The following is a 9,804-nucleotide window of genomic DNA, read 5'->3' on the forward strand; positions in this document are numbered from 1 at the left end:
GACACACACCCACACACACACACACCCACACACACACACAACACACTCACACTCACACACACACACACACACACACACACACACACACACACACACACACAACAACAATAAGACCAACACCAACAACAACAACACCAACAACCAACAAACAAACAAAAGCAAACAAAAAACTGTTTAAATGAAATCTTAAATTTAACAAATTTAAAGTAATTACTTCTCCACGCAATACTTCATTTCTCTAGATCTCTGAGTCTGACTGCCTACAACAGTAGCTGCTGTTGAATTATAACAAATCAGTCTTCAGTTTTCGTTTTCATCATACAGAATACGTGTTAACCATTCACCAAGACGATGCATCCGGGCTGACCCAGCAACGGGACAATAAAGGCTAAAATCAAAATCAAAATCTATTTTTTTTTAATTTTTTATTTTTTTAATTATTTATATGAAGTCTTATATCGCGCGCGTATCTCCAGACTCGGACTCAAGGCGCAGGGATCTATTTATGCCGTGTGAGATGGAATTTTTTACACAATACATCATGCATTCACATCGACCAGCAGATCGCAGCCATTTCGGCGCATATCCTACTTTTTACGGCCTATTATTCCAAGTCACACGGGTATTTTGGTGGACATTTTTTTATCTATGCCTATACATATTTGCCAGGAAAGACCCTTTTTGTGTCAATCGTGGGATCTTTAACGTGCACACCCCAATGTACTGTACACGAAGGGACCTCGGTTTTTCGTCTCATCCGAAAGACTAATCTAACACACAGAAAATGGGTGTACAATATCCTTACCGTACAACAATGGTACTGCCTAAGCAGAAAGATGGCACTGGGTCGCCTCAGTCACATGTCAAAAATCTTATCGTTGCTGACACAATTTCAGAGTTGTGCCGTTGGCTGCTTCAAGTTTTCACCACACAAAAAAAGAAAAGAATTTGGCATCATAAAAGTCCTACGTACCACAATAAAGACGAGCCTAGTAGCCGTACCGGCATAACCTCCTAATGTAAGCATTCAGTGATAAATTCCAACACTTCAGTTTTGTCAATGCCATCAACGTTGTGATAAGTACGACTTTGAGAGTTGTATACTGTGAACTCCATAGCCTACTCCGAGTTAATGAAGAATGACTAGAAACAGCCGTCACAGTACTAAACACAGGCGAACGAAGTTTTCCATATAGGCCTACACAAGACGAAAATAACATCCCGATTCATCACCAATTGCTGACAAATTCAAATACTTCAGTTATAACTTCTCAAATTGATTGTAATAAGTGCCATAATCGACCACTTAAGTTTGTTGCTTTCATGATTTTCTTTTGCCGGCTCGAAACTTGAACAACGGAAATGACAGCGCCAACTGTGCGGAGAGGTAGGCCTACAGTGTTGTGAGGAAACTGTATAGCGCTTGTGCTGAAAACGCCCCCCTCTTGTGGTTGTGGCGTGCCTTGTTGTTTGTACGTGTTCTCTTCTGTTTGTTCTTGTGTGTGCTTATTGCTCTGTCTCAACGAATTCGAAGGAAGACTGAATTGTTCGTTAACTTTCCTTATCTGTCCCTGTTTCTTTATATCTCCGTCTGTCTGTCTGTCTGTCTGTCTTTGTCTCTGTCTGTCTGTAGCCTATGTGTCTCTCCCTTTGTCTCTTTCTGTCTCGGTCTCTGTTTGTCTCTGTCTCTTTGTCTCTGACGGTCTGCCTGACTGACTCTCTGTCTGTCTGTCTGGCTGTCTCTCTGTGTCTCTGTCTCTCTCTCTCTCTCTGTCTCTCTGTCTCTCTCTCTCTCTCTCTCTCTCTCTCTCTCTCTCTCTCTCTCTCTCTCTCTCTCTCTCTCAGGCTCTCACGAGTCTCTCTCTCTCTCCGTCCGTCTCAGTGTCTGTCTGTCTGTCTGTCGGTTTGTGTTTCTCTGCCAGTCGGTCTGTCTGTCTGTCGGTTTGTGTTTCTTTACCAGTCAGTGTTTTTCTCTGTGTCTTTCTCTGTCAGTCACGGCGCTGAGAATGTGATATTTTGAGCCTTTACTCGTGCGCATGTATGCACTGACACGTGGGTGTTTGGACACAGAACGGTTCTTGAACAAAGTTGACTCCGAGAAATAATGATAAATCTCCCCGGCGCCGAACGGGGGATTCGAACTCACGCCGGGCCTATAGCGGGGGAAGGGGGGGCGGGCGGGGGGAGAGAGAGTCTCAGGGGCGGACGAGGGGGGGGGGGGTGCACAGGGTGCACGTGCACCCCCCTCCAGCAAAAAAAAAAAAAAAAAAAAAAATGGAAAGCTGATTCTATGACCATTTATAAGTTCAAATGGCACCAGCCAAAATTTTTTTCCGGGGGGGCATGCCCCCGGACCCCCCTAGCAAATTCGGGCGCTTCGCGCCCATCACATTCACTTTCGATTCAAAGTGCACCCCCCCCCCCCTTACAAAGCAACAGAACCGCCCCTGGAGAGAGTGGTAGGTAAGGTGGGACTGAATGGAGGCCTGGCAACTTTGTAGTAGTTAAGGAGGCGTACACAAACCTGATTTCCATCCCCCCCCCCCCCCCCCATCCGTCCTCCGCGCACACCTCCCACAAAATATACTTAACTTCAACAGGAAAGACATAGACAAACTACCGGTATTCGGTTTTACAGCAGAAAAGGCAGGACAGTTGTGTGCTTCGCATCCGATGCAAAAAGACTAACCCGAATACGTGGTAATCATGTAAGTGCTGTAACATTTGACCGGACACATTTTATTATTTAAAACAACCTAAAGGGCGGCATAACTCGTTAAATCAAACGCAGAGGTGGACTGGGTGGCCGAGTGGTAACGCACTTGCGCTCGGAAGCGAGAGGTTGCGAGTTCGACCCTGGGTCAGTGCGTTAGCAATTTTCTCCCCCCTTTCCTAACCTAGGTGGTGGGTTCAAGTGCTTATCTTTCGGATGAGACGAAAAACCGAGGTCCCTTCGTGTACACTACATTGGGGTGTGCACGTTAAAGATCCCACGATTGACAAAAGTGTCGTGTTTTTCCTTTCGCCACTCTCAGTGTGTGTAGGTTCTGTAGATTTATTAACAGCTGGAACAACGGTGACAATATCTCTCAGCACAGTGTAAGAAAGAACAAGTGCAAGACTGGTAAAGAACAACAATACGTGTGCGCAGCCCTACTTATATAGTTAATGGACATACGAGAATATTCGGGAAACATCGAAACTAATCTGGTTAGATCTACACAGTTCCGTCTGTCCGATGAGCGTCTACGCTTACGTCATGAGTGACTGCGCACTTCATCAAAGTAAGTTCCATAATGTTCTTTATTATCCTTCCATTCGATTCCAGTGGTATCTAGCGATCTCCACAACAAAAAGGGTCTTTCCTGGCAAAATTGTATCTAGGCATAGATAAAAATGTCCACCAAAATACCCGTCAGTGTGACTTGGAATAATAGGCCGTGAAAAGTAGGATATGCGCCGAAATGGCTGGGATCTGCTGGCCGATGTGAATGCGTGATCAGGGCCGGACCAAATGAGTTGTAAGGGGGGGGGGGGGGGGTTCCTCCTTTTTTGGGGGGGCAAAGTCAGCGAAGTGGCGAAGCCACAAGCGCGCGCCTGCTGTCCGGGGGCATGCTCCCCCGAAAATTTTTTGAAAAACGGTTAAAATCTGTGCAATCTGGTGCAATCTGGGCCTTGTTTTGAGCAGCATTGTTTTGGTGCTAAAACTAGTAAAAAAAAACCACAAAAACACTCAAAGCAAGGTACATGCTTTTTCCAGGGGTGGGGTTCCGGAACCCCTGGAACCCCCCCCCCCCCCCCCCCCCCTGGGTCCGGCCCTGGTGATGTATTGTGTAAAAAAAAAATCCATCTCACACGGCATAAATAATTCCCTGTGCCTTGAATATGTGCGTGATATAAATTGCATAAAATAAAAATTAAAAATTTTTTTAAAAAATTCCTGCGCTTAGAACTGTACCCACGGAATGTACGCGCGATATAAGCCTCATATTGATTGATTGATTGAGAGGTCGTTAACAGCCTTGTCACTGATCAGATCACGAACTACTCGGTGATTCATTATTCACGGAAGAAAATTATGCCCAAACTGACTGACTTGCAAAATTAATTGAAAGGGGAGGGAGCTTTTCCGAAACCCAGCTTGTGAATAAGGGAAATAACTGCAGATCAAGTTTTGAAGACTTTGTGCCAGGATTACGTCCCGTGACCTTTGTTAATCTCTAACTTGACAAAACAATTTGCTTATATGGTGGATAGTACACCTTCAACTTTCTTCTGTCCTTATTTATTGCTTTGAATAGTGGGCTCTCTTGTTTTAAACTCATGAATTTTTGTACTTCTAGCAGAGATTAGCGTTACACAATAAATATTCTTTTGGTGTCGAGAGTTTACAATTGCATTATGTCCCTTCCCACACAGACTATTGTATTTCCGCAATATTGTGTGCGTTGTAAACACGAGCGATGGATTAGCTGTTTTCAACCTGTCATTTCAGCAGGACGTATTTTACAGAAATTGTAGCTTCCTTCTTCTGTCGGAGGAAACGTTCTCATGTGTTTTGATGTGTTCGAATGGGTTGGATTTTCTGTGTGAGACTGTCAAATGAAGTTAACACACCCCATTTTCATCGTCACGATTTTGGGTGTTGTAAACAAGTACCTTGCCTGCGATCGCCGCTGTTGATTTGGTTTCCGTTTAAAAGGAGAATGTCTTGAGGGGCATACAGGATTTCAGTTGCGAGGGGCATTGTATTGTCCCTGAGACTGGTTGATCCAGTTTCGTCTCCTTGCTTGAGTGAGTATTGCATGTTTACATTTTTCGTATCACGATCACCACCAATAAATCACTGAATTTCTTTTCTTTTTCCTTGGTATTACAGCTAAGTACTCTCTCTCTCTCTCTCTCTCTCTCTCTCTCTCTCTCTCTCTCTCTCTCTCTCTCTCTCTCTCTCTCTCTCTCTCTCTCTCTCTCTATGGTATTATGTGCGTGTGCATTCCTAGGAAAATGGAAATTATGTTTAGTAGGACTGGAATGGAAGTATGCAGAGAACGCCTTACTGTAGTAATTAAGGTGTGTGCTGCAAAACAAAATGTATGCAAACAATTGTAGTGCTGATTAACTAGTTAATGATTTAATCAGACTGAACATGTTACTGGTTTAACTTAAAGTCTGCCTGCATGTGGAATAAATGTTTACATTAACACTATTGTGACTAGCACTGCCACGGCGTTTACGTCCTGCCTGCCCAAGCTTGCCACCAAGAAACTTCCCAAAAATCAGTAACTGTAAAGAAATCTGTCTAGCAAGCTTGAATTAAGTCCAATCACCACCAAATTTTGTGTACTAATTCAAAAATGGATGCCCAGTTCAGTCGTGCTATTTATAAGTTTGTCACGCGATTTGTTTTAGCAAAGGGGGGTGAAAGGGGGGTGAAAGGGGGGTGAAAGGGGGATAATTTGTGTTTTTTAACGTTTTTTTGTGTGTGTTTTATTTTCTACTGCTTTTTTTAAAAGTTATTTTTTAACAGAAAGTATTATAAATAATGTTATAACCAAACAAGGTGTAAAACCTATGAATTAGCTGAAATATTGTTAACATTGTACACAGAAATAAGGAGACAGTACAAAGAAAAAAACAAGCAAATCACGCATTCACTCACAGCATCCTGACTCAAATGAAACAAAACTGTAGATCTAACACTCACCAAATGATGTCTAGGTAATCCATATTGAATATAAGTCACATTTTCACAACAAAGTACCAACTGTACACCTATGAACAATTCCAAAAGGATTTGAAGGCTCCAGCCATCCATTGTTATCAGTGCTGCCACGCCCCCATAGCTCCTGCACGATTCCGAGATACATGTTCGTCTAGCAGTATCACCGCCAACCACGTGTAGTTTGCCGACTCGTACTAGCAACAACGGGACTGTTTCTTCCTCACTTTCACTGCTTGTATCGCTTTCGTGAGGCGAAAACGATACGTCCGAATCATGCTCTACGGGATCCTCTAGGTCCAACATCCGGAAAATCTCCTCCCGAGACAAGGCTCGCCTTTGATTCATTTTTTTTCCTCAAAAACGCACACAAATCAGGCGGATTTGCAAATGGCAGAAGGGGACGCCAAGTGTATCAAGGGAAACAACTCAATTTATTTGCAAGCTTCAAAAACCGGGAAGCAATCACGAGTCGTGTACCCTCTATGGCTGGTACTGAAAAATGCGCTTCCCGTCCATGGGTGTGTCAGCGCTGGTACTGATTTATCAGTGTCCCGTCGCGAAAGTGTTAAGTGATTAACTGAAATAATGAATTAATAAAAGTAGAAGCTAGGCTTGTTCTATTCTAAAGCTTATAAACATAGATTTGAGTAAGGAGTATTCGTGATATCAAGATTTTTAATTTCAAAGGACGAATTTTATGTTCCAGGACACCACAATGTTGACTTTCATTCATAAGGCCACAAAAAAAAATTGTCTGTTTCTGGTCACCCAACCGACCCTAAATTTCGGCGCCGACCCTAAACTTTTTTTTCCAAACTCAAAAAATTTTCCCATTTGTCCAAGCTCAAGATGTAAGATGTCTCAAGTCTTCTTTTCTGTTTCATCATGGAAATATCAGACCAGGTAAACAAAGAAAAACATGTCATACTCTTGATAGTCTTTGTCACAGATTTGTAAATTTGTGTTGAGTGTCTTGTCTCTATGTATAGTGAATCCAGTCTCTTTGCGCGATTTTTAAAGTTAGTTTTATTGGTCTACATTTGGGGGGAAAAAAAAGAGAAAAAAAATACCTACCTGCCTACCCTATTTTTTTTAGCCATGTTACCAGAAACAGACAATTTTTTTTTTTTTGCCTAAAACTAAAATAGAATTGTGCAGGCTACATGAATTATGAATGCAAGGCTTCACAATTTCGGCAAATTAATTCAGTGTGGCCCCACCCAAAGCTTAAAATTAATGCTTGTATAGTCTGAGGTAGAACTAAAACATTGCCCTGTTTAGAACAAGGTTCTAGTGTGTGTGTCTGGATGGGTGTGAACGTACATATGTATGTACATACATACATTACATGTGCAGGCATACAACTATAGATCCTTACAAGTTCTACAAGTGGATTGGGTCCTTACAGCTTTTCACTTTGCTCAGATTGGGGGTTGGCTAGATAAAATATTAATGTTCCAGCAATGCAAAGGCAATTTTTTGTCTTAGTCAGTGTGTGTCTGCATGCATGCAAGCACAACAATGCAACTAATTGTTGTAATGAGCTACACCAAAGGTAGCTGTCAGCTTTTTTGCTCTGAGGCTGGTTTACATGCTTGCTCAGTCATGCAGTCAGGCAGCGGTGATTTGCATTGTGCCACAGGGAGATTATTGATTTTGGTTGTGTGGATTCAACAAACATTTGTAATAGCTCAGGTAGCTGATAACATTTCAAGCAAAGAAGCTGAGCGAAATCTAATGGAAACTGTCAGGTGGTGAGGTGTTTTCTTGTTTCCTCTGCTTCCCTGTGTTATTGTCAGTAAGTCATTCATCCAGTGAAAAAACTGGTTTGTACAACTGTAATATATTCGTGGAACCCCTTTGTTAATTTAAGACCCCTAAAATCTGAGAAAATTTGGTGTTAAAATGAAGGATTCAGGCATGGGAATTGTCCGCCAAACGGCGGATTTCCGCCGAATTTTTTTGTTGTTCCGCCGAAAAAGCAAAAGTGTCCGCCGAAAAAATAAAGGGGGAGGCACACAAAAAAAGCACCGGTTAAGGCGGAGACAGACGCACAACACAAAACCATGTTTTCGACGAAAACACCATCTCAAAACGTCGGGGAAACACATGTTTTTAAAGAGGGGATGTCACACGCGAAACACACAGATGAAGCGCGGTGCGTGTTTTCACAGAAATATCGGTCAGTGTCAGCTTGACCCGTCCAGCTATAGCCTTGTGTTTGGGTTTGTAAACAACACGGCTGGCAGTGCCCACTGATACGGTCAGTGTCAGCTTGACCCGTCCAGCTACCGCGCTGTGTTTGGGTTTGTAAACAACACGGCTCCCAGCGCCCACTGATATTATTGCCTCTCTTCAATCGTGACAGGCTCCATAGACTCTAGTTAGGATTCATGGGTCAGATACTACCCTGAATCGGTACCACATCTGAGTCGGCCATTTTTTTCTATCTCCGTGGTGCCGGAGACCGAGTCACGTGAGTTGATCGTCCGCGTTCATTGGCTGACTACCAAAACATGTTTTCAGATTTTAGAGCATGCTCTAAAACCCAAAACACGATGCAAAAACACAAACAGTGTTTTCTGAAACGCGTTTTGGGGGATGTCACACGAGAAACACGCTGTTTTGTGTTTGTTTTGAAAGGAAACACTGTTTTCTGTTGTGCGTCTGACATGGCCTTTACTTTTGCCTTTGTGCAAAAGCCCGCGAAAACTTTCCGTACTTTGTTCACGCACTGCTACCGCCCGCCTCAGTTACTTGAACTTTTATGTTTGAAAGTAAACCAGATTGCACAGATTGTGTTTCAAGTTACATTTTCCTGTTTGTCTCAACAGATCAATTTTTTTGACTCACATGCGAAGCAAAAGTGAGTCTATGTACTCACCCGAGTTGTCCGTCCGTCCGTCCGGAAAACTTTAACGTTGGATATTTCTTGGACACTATTCAGTCTATCAGTACCAAATTTGGCAAGATGGTGTATGATGACAAGGCCCCAAAAAACATACATAGCATCTTGACCTTGCTTCAAGGTCAAGGTCGCAGGGGCCATAAATGTTGCCTAAAAAACAGCTATTTTTCACATTTTCCCCATTTTCTCTGAAGTTTTTGAGATTCAATACCTCACCTGTATATGATATATAGGGCAAAGTAAGCCCCATCTTTTGATACCAGTTTGGTTTACCTTGCTTCAAGGTCAAGGTCACAGGAGCTCTTCAAAGTTGGATTGTATACATATTTTGAAGTGACCTTGACCCTGAACTATGGAAGATAACTGTTTCAAACTTAAAAATTATGTGGGGCACATGTTATGCTTTCATCATGAGACACATTTGGTCACATATGATCAAGGTCAAGGTCACTTTGATCCTCATGAAATGTGACCAAAATAAGGTAGTGAACCACTAAAAGTGACCATATCTCATGGTAGAAGAGCCAATAAGCACCATTGTACTTCCTATGTCTTGAATTAACAGCTTTGTGTTGCATGACCTTGGATGACCTTGACCTTGGATCAAGGTCACATGTATTTTGGTAGGAAAAATGTGTAAAGCAGTTCTTAGTGTATGATGTCATTGCTAGGTTTAGTTATTTGACCTTGACCCTGAAGGTCAAGGTCATGTAAAGGTCAAGGTCAAGCATGTGAGTCGTATGGGCTTTGCCCTTCTTGTAACAAATTTAAACCATATAATACATGTATATATTTTTTCTTCAAAAAAGCAAAAATTTGTACTAAAAACTCTGATTCTAAAAACAGAATTTAATGGCAAACTTGGAGCTCAGATGACACCAGATTGCACCATCTGGGTACTTTGGAGAAAAAAATTTCCGGGGGAGCATGCCCCCGGACCCCCCTAGTAAACCTAGGCGTTTCACGCCGTCGACTTGACACTTCGCGTCTTCAGTTATAAATTTTCAGCCTTTTTTACAATTTTCAATTCACATGCCTGAGGATTAGTGTCTTAAAATGGGGGTATTTAATTTACAGAATGATCAGGAAATATGGAGGAAAAACCCAAGTTTTCTAAGTTAAAAGAAAGGGGGTCTTAATTTGGGTCATGAAGGAGGGGTTCCACTGTACAAAA

At 42.4% G+C, this 9,804-nt stretch overlaps 2 protein-coding genes across 2 annotated transcripts in view; one reads left to right on the plus strand and one right to left on the minus strand.

The window, feature by feature from the left end:
* LOC138980049 (uncharacterized) overlaps positions 1–1,356 on the minus strand; it is an 8,210-nt gene extending 6,854 nt beyond the window's left edge. The window contains exon 1 of the mRNA XM_070352844.1: positions 806–1,356. The gene's annotated coding sequence lies outside the window, so the exon portion shown is untranslated. The remainder of the gene's footprint in view (positions 1–805) is intronic.
* A 3,049-nt stretch (positions 1,357–4,405) lies between these two features.
* LOC138980065 (uncharacterized) overlaps positions 4,406–9,804 on the plus strand; it is a 40,857-nt gene continuing 35,458 nt past the window's right edge. Inside the window, exon 1 of the mRNA XM_070352863.1 lies at positions 4,406–4,794. The gene's annotated coding sequence lies outside the window, so the exon portion shown is untranslated. The remainder of the gene's footprint in view (positions 4,795–9,804) is intronic.

This window comes from Littorina saxatilis, linkage group LG11 (assembly GCF_037325665.1).
Source record: "Littorina saxatilis isolate snail1 linkage group LG11, US_GU_Lsax_2.0, whole genome shotgun sequence".
NCBI classification, from domain to species: domain Eukaryota; kingdom Metazoa; phylum Mollusca; class Gastropoda; order Littorinimorpha; family Littorinidae; genus Littorina; species Littorina saxatilis.